Genomic DNA, 12,633 nt, shown 5'->3' with positions numbered 1-12,633 from the left:
AAAGTATTGAAGAAGAAACTGAAGCTATTGAGCGAATAGCTATTGACGCTATTCATAGCCATAGCATGGCCGAATAGCTGCGTTAGCATCACCGGTAAAATGTGTGGACCAAACGATCAGGACTTTCGCATCTTTTGACACTGGAGCAACTTAAATCTGTCGATTGGTAAGTGTTTGTTTCGCATTAAATGTGAGTGGAAGGAAACATAATATAGTTGCAAATGCATCTACAGGTTATCCATACATCTCTGTGCCATGTCTGCTTTAGCACCGCCGGTAAATAGCATGTTAGCATCGATTAGCATAGCATGTTAGCATCGATTAGCTGGCAGTCAACATCAACAAAACTCACCTTTGTGATTTCGTTGACTATCATTGCAAATGCATTTGCAGGTTATCCATACATCTCTGTGCCATGTCTGCTTCAGCACCGCCGGTAAATAGCATGTTGGCATCGATTAGCATAGCATGTTAGCATCGATTAGCTGGCAGTCAACATCAACAAAACTCACCTTTGTGATTTCGTTGACTATCATTGCAAATGCATCTGCAGGTTATCCATACATCTCTGTGTCATGTCTGCCTTAGCATCGCCAGTAAAATGTGCAGACACTTTGGCACATTCAATGGGGGTCTGGCGGCAGACACTTTGGCATCTTGGGGCCAGTGGTGCAACTTGAATCCCTCCCTGTTAGTGTTGTTACACCCTCCGACAACACACCCACGAGGCATGATGTCTCCAAGGTTCCAAAAAATAGTCAAAAAAACGGAAAATAACAGAGCTGAGACCCGGTGTTTGTAATGTATTGAAAATGAAAATGGTGGCTGTATTACCTCGGCGACGTCACATTCTGACGTCATCGCCTCCAGCGCGATAAACAGAAAGGCGTTTAATTCGCCAAAATTCACCCATTTAGAGTTCGGAAATCGGTTAAAAAAATATATGGTCTTTTTTTTGCACCATCGAGGTATATATTGACGCTTACATAGGTCTGGTGATAATGTTCCCCTTTAACATATGAATTGGCCTGCTACATTCAGATAAATCCCATAGCAAAAATTTGCTTGCTCAACTGTTGCTTAATCTCGTATCTTGAGAAAATTTTGAGCTTCTCATATCTGTCTAATTCTGTGATCAATTGTTTCTCTTTTATTGCTCCTAAGGGACCCTTAGGAGCAATAAATAAGCTAAAAAGAGACAAGACATCACTGAGACAAAGGAGGTTGAGTTGAGACAACCCTTTGAGCAATATTTGAGAAGTGAGATACACTGACGAGAGCTCATATATGTATGCCATTGATCTCAATTATGTCTCATTTATTTTGAAGGATAATAAAAAGAGAAAGAAATGAGAAGTATGAGCAATAAAAGAGATCTTATGTATGTCTTTTTCATGTCTTGATTATTTCTCTTAAATGTATTATCATATCTCAAATTTGAGAATCATGAGAACAAATTGAGAGTGCAATTTAAATATTCATCTGACTTAATTAGAAATAACACTAAACAAATACTCGAATATTGAAAGATGTATCACTTTATTTGGCTACACAAAAATACAAAATATAATATAAAAATAGATTAAATACAAAAATGTAAATGTAGTTAATTAGTACATACATAATGTACATATTGACATTCACAATACTTAAAACAACATAGAAAACAATATACAAAAAATTAAAAAAATACAAAAATAAATGAATTTGACCTTAAGTACTCACTTTGTTATTGTGAAAAAGTCAGGTGTAGTTTTTTAACTCCTTGTTGAGCAAACCATGTCCCTTATTTAAAAAAACAGTTAACTTCATCTCAGTAAAAAAACACTTGACTTCATCTCAGTAAGAGGGTGAGTAAATGACAAAATTTCCATTTTGGACATATTCCAAGCAAAAACTGAAATAATTTATAAAATTGTAACCGTGCTGTCTGGAACTGGTCTACATACAAAAAATAATCACAGTGAAAACCAGGGATACTTAACATTTTTACCTTGGGGCACGACCAACTTTTCCACTACACAAGGGTCTGGGACCAACTGAAATATAAACACTGAATTAGTCATCTTACACTAAAGTGTAAGACAACAGAGTACCATTGCGGCCCATATGGACGGACAACAGCTAAGAAACAGATATTTATTGGCGGCTTCCAAGGGGTACTCGCAGCCAAACAGTGGACCCCAGCCCTATGATTAAGAAACACTGTTGTAAACAATAGAACAGCCTCCTGCCATAACAATATAACATTTGGTACATAAATGATCATTGAAATATTTTGAAATTGGTTACAAAAGCTACTAATATACCTGATTATGTAAGCAGTAACGTACTGCGTCATTTTTTTTATTTGGAAAAAACTTTGCAGTGTGAAGGGATATTAGCCGCTAGCTTGTTAGTGATGTTGCATCAGTGCCAAATTTGCTTGGCACAGCATACCTCAATATGCATTATCACAGAATAACGTGGTACTAAAAGCTACATCATAGGGCAATTTTTTACAATATACACTGCGTAAACCTAGACCATAATATTGAACATGTTTACCAAGGAAACATCCTACCATAGAATGAACATGACAGGTACAAGGGCCTACTTAAAACCGGCTCTGTCCCGACATTTGTTTACCAAAGCTTTCTTGAGCTCGGCCTCCTCAATATTGTCCCAATCAGGAAGGGTACCGCATCTCAGGACATACGCTGCAAGGCAAGAACATAATAATCAGCCATTCGTAATTTTGTCCCACATCAGTTTCTACAGGTATCAAATCTATGCAATGCAATAACAATAATAATGCAAATTCAAATGTAATGATTTTTAATGCCATTTTTTGGTACTTGAAAAAATGTAATGCCCATGTGCGACTGCATATAGTTTTTTTTTTATATAGTCAAAAGCTTCCAATGATCTGTATACACACAGTTGCAAGCATTAGACAAGTAAATGAGTTGAAAAGTTGACATGAACTGTTACTATCTAGTGTATTAGAATTGGCTTACAAAGCTGTTTGATTGGAGAATGTATTTTTATTGATTTATTTTTGTGGAGTAGCATCTGATGTTTTGACTGTGTGCGTGGCCGTAGACAATCGCTCATTAAAAGGTTCTGACTATCAAAAATATTAAAGGAGAACTGCACTTAAACCCTCTAAACAAACATCCCATTCTGCATCAGATGATCAATATAATATACCCATTAGCCATTTATTTAGTTGTGTCTGTTTGAAACATGCTGTAAGTATATATATATTCTCTGAAAATATGACTTATAATAGCCACAAACTGGAGGATACCATTTTTAATCAGGATACAATTTGTTTTAAAATAGTTAAAAGGTTTTATGGAATAATAAATGAACATCATACCAGGATTGCAAATTATGCATGTTTGGAAATGGATGATCTATTTAAACATTTTAGAAAAATACAGAACAATATTGGTAAAAATGCCAATAAGATGCATTTGAAAAAAAGCTATGGCGATTAAACATTTTGAATTTATTGTACTTTACACCTTCTCTGTTTAAAATGTTTACAGTAAATAGCAAGTATGTATCAAGTGTCCGGCAGCTGAAGGAACTTGTATTCATTTATTGTGGGAATGTCAGAAAATAAAAGAGTTGTGGTCTGCTGTGAAAATTGCCTCGCTAGCGTAGATCACTTGAGGCACTTGCGTCACAACAGTTGCTAATGTTAGGCAAGTTAGCTCATATGTGTTGAAGTGGAGATGATTGAAATAAACGACTCAGTGTATGAAAAAAGCTCAGCTTTTCCATTATTCTGACATGGTGTCACAGTTAAGGACTACACGCCTACAGTGACCAAAGAATGGAAAAGTTTATGCCCCCAGAGCAGTTTCATTTTGCTTTATTGAAGCAGTGCTTTTGTCGTGTTCCCACCTCACAATACCTCTTGTATGCAGTTTGACAGCCGCAGTTAAAAAAAGAAACACACAGGAAGACTAACAATTTCGATGACCGTAACCTTCTTAAGTTAATTTTCATTTACCGTTTGACATATTGACTGTCCGCCATGTCCTACAATCGTATTACATTTTTTAAATGCCTCTGGGCAATGTATTTAATGCTTTTTATTGCCGTTTAAAGCCTTCATTTACGCAAAATCATTAATACACACAACCACACTTCAAGTTGATGGACATAACACTATATTGCTCATCATAACGCTAGTTTTTAGTCAATCACAAATTGTAATTATGTAACATTGAGTTATACTTCCAGTGTGCTGTAATCGATAAGGGATCAACATTTCTCATATTGAACTTCTTTTTAATTATTGTTACCCAATTTTGGCCTGAAAACACCCTCAGTTTGGGAAAACTTACTTAGGATTCCTTCAACCTTTTTCCGGTCAAGGATGCGCTTTCGTGTTCCTGCAGGTTTGTTTTCAGGGCGACCAAAAGGGACACTCCTCTACTGTAAAAAAGAGGTCAAATAGTGCGTGGAATAAACGCATACATTTGGGCTTTGAAGCATGTCTCATGGCAGCAAGGCGGAACGATGATATGAATACGCCGCTCTCAGGAAAGAGCTCTTGCTGGTCCGATTAATGAGGAGGGCCGTCGGTGTATTTGTCTCCAACCAGGTCGCAGAGAGTTTGAAGTACTCTGACTTGGCCCGGATCTGAAAGGGAAAAAATAGCACAAACAATGCCAGAATGAGAAAATAATGTGTTTAAGGCCTAATCACAAGTTTAAGTAAACAAAACAATTACATCATGAATGAATTAGCATTGGGTACTTACCTATTTTCAAGAGGACTTCTTTGATTCGTTGCTTTTCTCGCCGGATTTTTTCCAACTCCTCCCTACATCCATCACATGGCGTCCATGATTTTTCTGCCTGTGGTTGATAACAGATAGTGTCCTCAACAGATGGGTTGAGTGCATCTCTCCTGTCTGGTGCCAGGAAAGCTGCCTTTTTATTCTCAGGTGGATTCACCCGGCTAGGTGGCAAGCTATTGTGCACGCCGGGTGAAGGACCAGAGGTGTTGTGGACATTTGGTGATGGGCCAGCGGTGTGGGGATAGGCGGGGTGTACAGCCTCCAGAGTGATCAACCTTCGGTGGTGAGGCCATTGGTTGATGGGCGGGATGCATGGTCTTCGTAGGGAAATGGACCTTTTATGTTGAGACCATATGGCAGGGGTGTCCAAACTTTTTCCACTGAGGGCCGCACACTGAAAAATCAAAGCAAGCGGGGGCCATTTTCATATTTTAAAAACCAATACAATAAATGTATAAAAAAATATACATTTAGGCCTCCACTCAGTTATGATCCCGGGTACCCCAAAGGGTTTTGGTCCAAAAAAATATTAAAAATGTGTCATTATTCAGTATTATTATTGTTATTTTCATTATTCATGTTTTAAATCTCTAGATCAACATTAGGAAGAAAAGAAATGGAAAAAACACAAAATACGCAATATTTTCATCCAATAACTTTTTGGGGTGGAATTTTTGAGATTATATAATAATTGGAGCCTTAATTTTGGATATTGAATCATTATTTTTTTTTGAGGAATGACACTTAAAAACAAATCACACTAAAATAATTGGGGATCCCAAAGTGTCCTACTCGTTAAATTGTTAAAAAATAAATAATACATTTTTTTTACTGTTTACTTTTAGCCCAATAATCTCGAGATCAACCTCAGATATATCCGTCAATTTTAGAACTTTTATTGTTGTTAAATTTTTTGGGTTTGTTTGTTTTAGGCCCTTCTTTAAAAAAAAAAAAACAGCTCAGTTTTTTATATGGCAAAACACAAAATATGCAACATTTTCCCCCAAAAATATCTTAAAGTGGAATATTTAACGTGACGTAATTGAAGTTTTGAATAGGTCAATAATTCAAAATGACATTGATTTTGATTCATTATTTTTTAAAGAAAGAAACAGCCTGCATGGCAGCTTTGTGTTATTAAAGCATTGCAACATTTTCCTGTTACATTTCACCTGTTTGCGCTTTTTATTTTTTTCAATTGTATTTTTAAAATGTGCCGTTAAAGAATGACCTGGGGGCCCCAAATGGCCCCCGGGCCGCACTTTGGACACCCCTGCCATATGGTGATGGGCTAGATATATGGCCTCCGTATGGAAATTGACCATTGATGTGGAGGTCATACAGTGATGGGATGGCTGTATTGCCGCTGTAGGGTGATGGACCAAAGGTTCCCTCTCTGGTAAACCTATCGTGAAATTTCATTGAACCATAGATTACAATTGTATAAATCCAATTTGTCCATATATGTATATACAACATCAAAAGAGATGAGAAATACTGAACTACAAAAAAAATACTGAAATGACCTACAGTATATTTTAACCTGCAGCGGCCAAAGTCAACCTTAGTCTATGTGCAGTGAGGAGAACAAGTATTTAATAGACTGGCGGTTCTGTAAAATCTAAAACAAAACAAAAACAAAACAAAAAATTACACATTTTATTATTTTCAAGTAACTTGCATTTTTTTTTTCTCCACGGAATTGATCACCTAGTAATCTCTACTTCTCTGAAGTATCAAATATAAACTTCATGCAATAAGATGCAAAATTAATTCCTTTTAAAAAATTCATACAATGTGATTTTACGGATTTTTGTTTTGGATTCTATCACTTCCAATTGAAGTGTGCCTATAATGATATTATTAAAAATAATAATATAAGTAACAGACATCGAACTACAAAATCAGCAGTGTATAAATGATTGTTTCTCCTCATTCTATGATGGACAGTACCAATAATGAAAATAAATGTACCATGACCAAAATTGACTATATCTATAATCATTCTGTACAGTACTCCTTAACAAAAACATTTCACATCAAAGACAAAGGAACTGGACCAGTACTGAAGATGAAATCATCTTGACTGCAAGGAAATAGTCAACTCACTTAGTCAACAATAACAAATAACAGATTATGACAGATTTTTTTAATAGTAAGTTATACATAACATTGACTATCACGAAAAAGTTATTACTTTATATATCTCAGGATTATTTATGAAATGTACAATTAAGTATAAACTGTCAAACCAGTACTTATATTTGGTTTGAATATGTTTTTTTTTTAAACTATTGCTTATTGAGATTTCCGCCCTACCTCCTTTGTCCACGAAGGAAGCACAGGTATGTGAGCACCTTTTGACAAAAGAGGAGGAAAATTCACAAAAAAGAGGAACATTTCCATCCGCATGTAGAGCTCCGACAAAAGCCCCGAAAATATTTTTTAAGAATCAATACTACATAGCACTGGGCCAATAAAACAATAATTATACATCGCGATACACATAATCATATCAATGTTAAATGCTTTCGATAAAATATTGGAGCCAGCATGATTGGCTGCATGAGGTCACTGGCGCTTTGGGAAGCCAGTAAACAGAAAACAGGAAGTGTCACTGAGCAATGGAAGTGACATGCTACAACAGACAATCAGTTAACAGTATTTACTGAGCAATGGAAGGGACACGCCAACAGCCAATCATGTAACAGTATCAACAACAAGTAAGCTAGCTCCATGATGATAATTATGCTAACTAGCAAGCCAAGCTTGTTTTGGTGTCCCTGTCCTGAAATTCAGTGCGGTGTTTAGGCAAGAGCAGCAGTAAGTACCAGCGGCCAAGGAGAGCCTTCCACAAATTTTGTTTGGATCTTATTTTTTGGATATTGTTTACTTAATTCATCCATGGAATTTTTGTTATTGTTGAACGCTCCGATCGGACAGGTTTTTACTGGACACATTTCCCATGAGTGTTGCTCTGAGAACCTACAAGTGTTTAGTTAATACTTGATTGCTGATAAGAAGTTGGCGCCGTTTTTTTGACACTCATCCTTGAACTCCCATCCTTACACTACTTTTATTTATATTTCTCATATTCTTATTTATATTTAATTGAAAAAAAAAAACAAACGGAATTTATATTTTGACGTGAAACTGAATGTTTAAAAACTGTTAAGAAAGTATATATTGTGTAAATTTTTCTCAATAAAACTTGTTTATAAGATTTCAGTGTGTGTTCAAGTACTTCTTGAGCACATTCATCAATACTGTGATAACAATTGTAACCATGACATGAAATGTTCATTTTGTTACTCCCTAGTTTTGACACATGAGATTGTAGACTGGATATTTACACTCTATGAACGTTTTGACCATAACTAAAAAGTAATAAAATGATGGCAACAAATTGTTTTCAGGGTCCACAAGTTCAGAACTTTTAATCCTGAAATCAGAGTGGATACAGATGTTGGGTTTTGGGCAACTTAATACATCAAATATTTGTATTTGTCATTAACATACTATTTACTGAAACAATGATTTGATGGCAAATAAAATAATGTTTAAATTAATGCTGTTTTTTTGGTTTCGAAATTCACTAAATTTGCTAAAGATTAAACGTTTTGAACTTGTAGACCCATAGGCATGAGGTGATAAATGTCAAGCTTACCCATAGGCAGTGTTGCCGCCTGTTAGAAGTCCCCCGTCACTTGATAGATTTAGCGCTGTAATATTATCATGTTCAGACAGTGGCTTCTGATCTACTGTAATGGTGTCAGACCCTGATGTTGAGTGTGATGGCTCACTGGCTTCCAACATATTTCAAAATAACTCCTGTGGAGTTTGGCAGCCTTTTGGTGACTGAGTCGGATCTTTTCCTCAAATATGTTCAACAGTTGCCCTATAAAATTTACTATCTGACCACTTTGCTAAAACAGAATCTCCTGTTTTAAGATCTAAGATCTGCACAGGAGCTTCATCTCTTGGCAAAATGTCTGATCCTGTAAAGATTTTGCCGGTATAACCGTCCTCCCATCTGACGAATGCCAAACAATCTGAAAGAGAGAGTGCAAAAGAGAAAGTGTTTAAAATTGTTTGAGTATAAAAAATTGGACTGGTATTTGTCATCTCATTTGGACATCAATGTTATGATTATTCCCTCTCCACATCCCTATTTGCATTTTAAAGGAGATGCAGTAGGAAGAGCATGCCCATCGCTGTCTTAGAGGTGTGTGGCCTCATTACAATTAGGGTACTGTTACCTAACTTCCTTGGGGCGACTTTGTCAAGGTGGTATTTTCAGCTGTTCTTTAAATACTACACAAATTAATAAAGTCATTTTTCCAGTTTGTTAGCTACATGTACTGCAATTTGGCTTAACCGTAGTCCGCTTTGCCACACATACATTAAAAAACTTACCAGATTGCTTAATTGGGGGAGGAGAATTATGCAGGTCCTTCATTTTCTTTGTGGGAACTCTTAACCACTTTCTTGTAGTCGTTTCCTTTTGGTCCATGCTGTAAATGAAAAAATTAATTTTGGATCACAAACTGAGGATGGGTTGATTGGCAACACTAAATTGACGCGTGTGTGAATGTTGTCTGTCGATCTAAGTTGACTTGTCCATGGTGTACCCCGCCTTTCGCCCGAGCGGAACTGGGATAGGACATAGCACCCCCACGACACGAAAGGGAAAAGCAGTAGCAAATATATGGATGGAACTATAATATAAATTATTTACATATATGGGGTCACTCCATATGGATGTTAACTTTTAGGGTGAATAATATTTAACTTCTGTTGAAAACAAGTAAACAAAATGATATTTTATGATCGTTCTGGCTATAGTAAAAAAAAAATCTTAAACCAGACAGTTTAATTCTTATTTTAATTCATATCTATTTTGAGGTGCGGTGGGTTTGATGGCACCTTTTTATAATGGGGTACATATTAGGAAAGTTATAGTATTTTTAACAAAAAGGTCATGAATATAATCTCGAGCCCCAATGACTTTGTATTGAAGAGGTTGACCATAATTAGTGCATTTTGACCAGGTTAAAACAATCATAATTTTTTAAACATGTATCACAGGAAAACTATTCTTATATCATGTTGCTAGTCTTAACAAGACCTGTCTGAAAATACCATCCATCCATCCATTTTCTACCGCTTATTCCCTTTCGGGGTCGCGGGGGGCGCTGGCGCCTATCTCAGCTACAATCGGACGGAAGGCGGTGTACACCCTGGACAAGTCGCCACCTCATCGCAGATAGACAGACAACATTCACACTCACATTCACACACTAGGACCAATTTAGTGTTGCCAATCAACCTATCCCCAGGTGCATGTCTTTGGAAGTGGGAGGAAGCCGGAGTACCCGGAGGGAACCCACGTATTCACGGGGAGAACATGCAAACTCCACACAGAAAGATCCCGAGCCTGGATTTGAACCCAGGACTGCAGGAACTTCGTATTGTGAGGCAGACGCACTAACCCCTCTTCCACCGTGAAGCCCAATAATACCGGATTCATTTAATGAATGTTTAACATTTTACACACATACCTACTTTATTTTCCTAAATATATGCAGTTTATACAATGGATAGCATGATACAAAACATACTGGGCCACTGCCAGCGAGTAAGCAAATATACTGCTGCTTTCAAAATGGCGGGGCAAATTAGTGAATCATTTAATACTTTTGGATGTAATCTCTTATTTATTGCAAATAGCCAGCCTTACCGATAAAATTCAACCCGGACCTCCTTTGTCGAGTGTCACTTTATCTACAACAGTATTATAAAAACATTTTTAAGTTAAGTCCTCCAAATTAATATGCACTGTGGAATCCAATTGTGAAGGTCATTATGTATGCTAACATTACTTGTTGGGCAGACGCCATTATCGTTACCGCAGCCTGCTAAAGGACCACTCCGTTGTCACAACAGTTAAATATTTTCATTTCACAACATTACATGGTTGACCAACTAAAAAGTATTAGCACACTTACCTCTCCAAGTCTCATGTCGCTTCCAAAAACTTTCTTCTTCTTCTTCTTCTTTTGTTTTTATGGCGGTTGGCAAGCAACCTTGTGGTGTGCATTAGCGCCACCTACTGTAATGGAGTGTGGACCGAGGTGGATCCCTACTCTATATTCTTTTACTTAACCCAGTGTTTTTTAAATATGTTTATATTGCTTTATATCCTATGTTTTATGAATGCAATCCTAATATATCTCCCACTTCTAACCTAATATTTTCTTTTGCTAACTTATTTTCCAGTATTTCTCTTTCTCTATTATATTTCCTACATTGTATTAAGACATGGTCAACATTTTCTATCTGGTGGCAAGAATCACACAGCCCTGTATTATGTTTGCCTATCAATTTTAGTGAACTATTTAGATATGTATGTCCTAATCTCATTCTAGTAATAATGTCTTCTTCTTTCCTATTTCTATTCCTCCTCTCATGACACCTACTTTCCTCTGGACTTTGTAAAACTCTCTACCTTTTGTTTCCTTATTCCAATTATCCTGCCACTTTTTATTGTGTTCTATCTTAATGATGCTCTTCACTTCTTCTTTACTGTGCTTCATCTCCATGTTTACTTCTGTTTTAGTGCTTGCTTTTTTTGCGTATCTATCAGCTAACTCATTCCCCTCAACTCCTACATAAGCAGGAACCCAGAGAAATGTTACCACACCTCCCGCTTTATTTATCCTGTAGATTGCCTGAACTATTTAATAAACTAAATCTTGTCTTGTTTCTGATGTTATGTTTTTTATGCTCATCAATGCACTGCTGGAGTCCGAGCACACGACTACTTTCCTTGCTTTGTTTTCCTCTATCCAGTTAACTGCCATATAAATTGCTACCAATTCCCCTGTAAAAACAGATAGTTCATCACTGATTCTTTTATTTAATACTATATTTCCTTGTGGGATAACTGCAGCAACTCCTGCTTTACTATTTATAGTTTTTGATGCATCTGTGAATATCATGATGTTATCAAAAAACATTTCCTCAATCCAATGTTCTATCTGGTAACTATTTAAATGTCTATTCTTCAGTAATTGCATGTTTACCTTTGGGTTGTCATACATCCACGGTGGTATTGCAGGAATTGGTACTGTAGGGATCACTTTAATATTGTCAATTTGTGTTTTGTTACATATATCTCCTATTATCCACCCAAAACTATTCATTTTTTTCTTCTCTTTTTCTTGGCAATTTATTAGCACTTGACGGGTTGGATGTCCTTGCTTGGATCCTTTTAAGTTTGCCCAATAAACTGCTGAGAGTTGATCTCTCCTCATGTCCAAAGGTTTTTCATTCATTTCTACTTGTAATGCTGCCACTGGAGTAGATTTAGTAGTTCCACAACATAATCTTAACGCCTGCGACTGGATCCGGTCTATTTTCTCAAGTAGAGTTTTTGAAGCAGATCGATAAATAATGCATCCGTAGTCAATAACAGATGGAATTAAAGTGATATATATTGTTTTCAATGTCAACCTATCAGCCCCCCAATCTTTACCCCTCAAAGCCCTCATTATATTTAACACCTTTTTACTTTTCTCCACTATTTTGCTGATGTGGGTTGACCAGTTCATATTTTTATCAAACCATATTCCTAAATATTTAAATACTTGTACCTCTTCTATGTTTTCTCCATAGAGTTTTATTTGGAGCTTGTTTTGTACTTTCCTCTTCGTAAAATGTATGACTTTTGTCTTTCCAACAGAGAATCTTAAACCCCAAGCCGTCCCCCAGTCTTCAACATTATTTACCGCTTTTTGAATCTTCTTTTCTATATGATTTGTATTTCTACC

The 12,633-nt window shown here is 36.4% G+C and overlaps 1 long non-coding RNA gene across 1 annotated transcript; it reads right to left on the bottom strand.

Moving 5' to 3' along the window:
- Positions 1 to 8,487: 8,487 nt before the first annotated feature.
- Positions 8,488 to 11,397, bottom strand: LOC133546217 (uncharacterized). The gene is made up of 3 exons (XR_009805029.1): positions 10,810 to 11,397; positions 9,218 to 9,315; positions 8,488 to 8,853 (listed from the first exon to the last, which is right to left on the bottom strand). It is a non-coding gene; the product is annotated as an uncharacterized LOC133546217 (long non-coding RNA).
- Positions 11,398 to 12,633: the final 1,236 nt, after the last annotated feature.

Source organism: Nerophis ophidion, linkage group LG29, assembly GCF_033978795.1.
Source record: "Nerophis ophidion isolate RoL-2023_Sa linkage group LG29, RoL_Noph_v1.0, whole genome shotgun sequence".
NCBI lineage: Eukaryota > Metazoa > Chordata > Actinopteri > Syngnathiformes > Syngnathidae > Nerophis > Nerophis ophidion.
The sequence above is the reverse complement of the archived record's forward strand: the minus strand, read 5'-3'. Positions and strand labels throughout refer to the sequence as shown.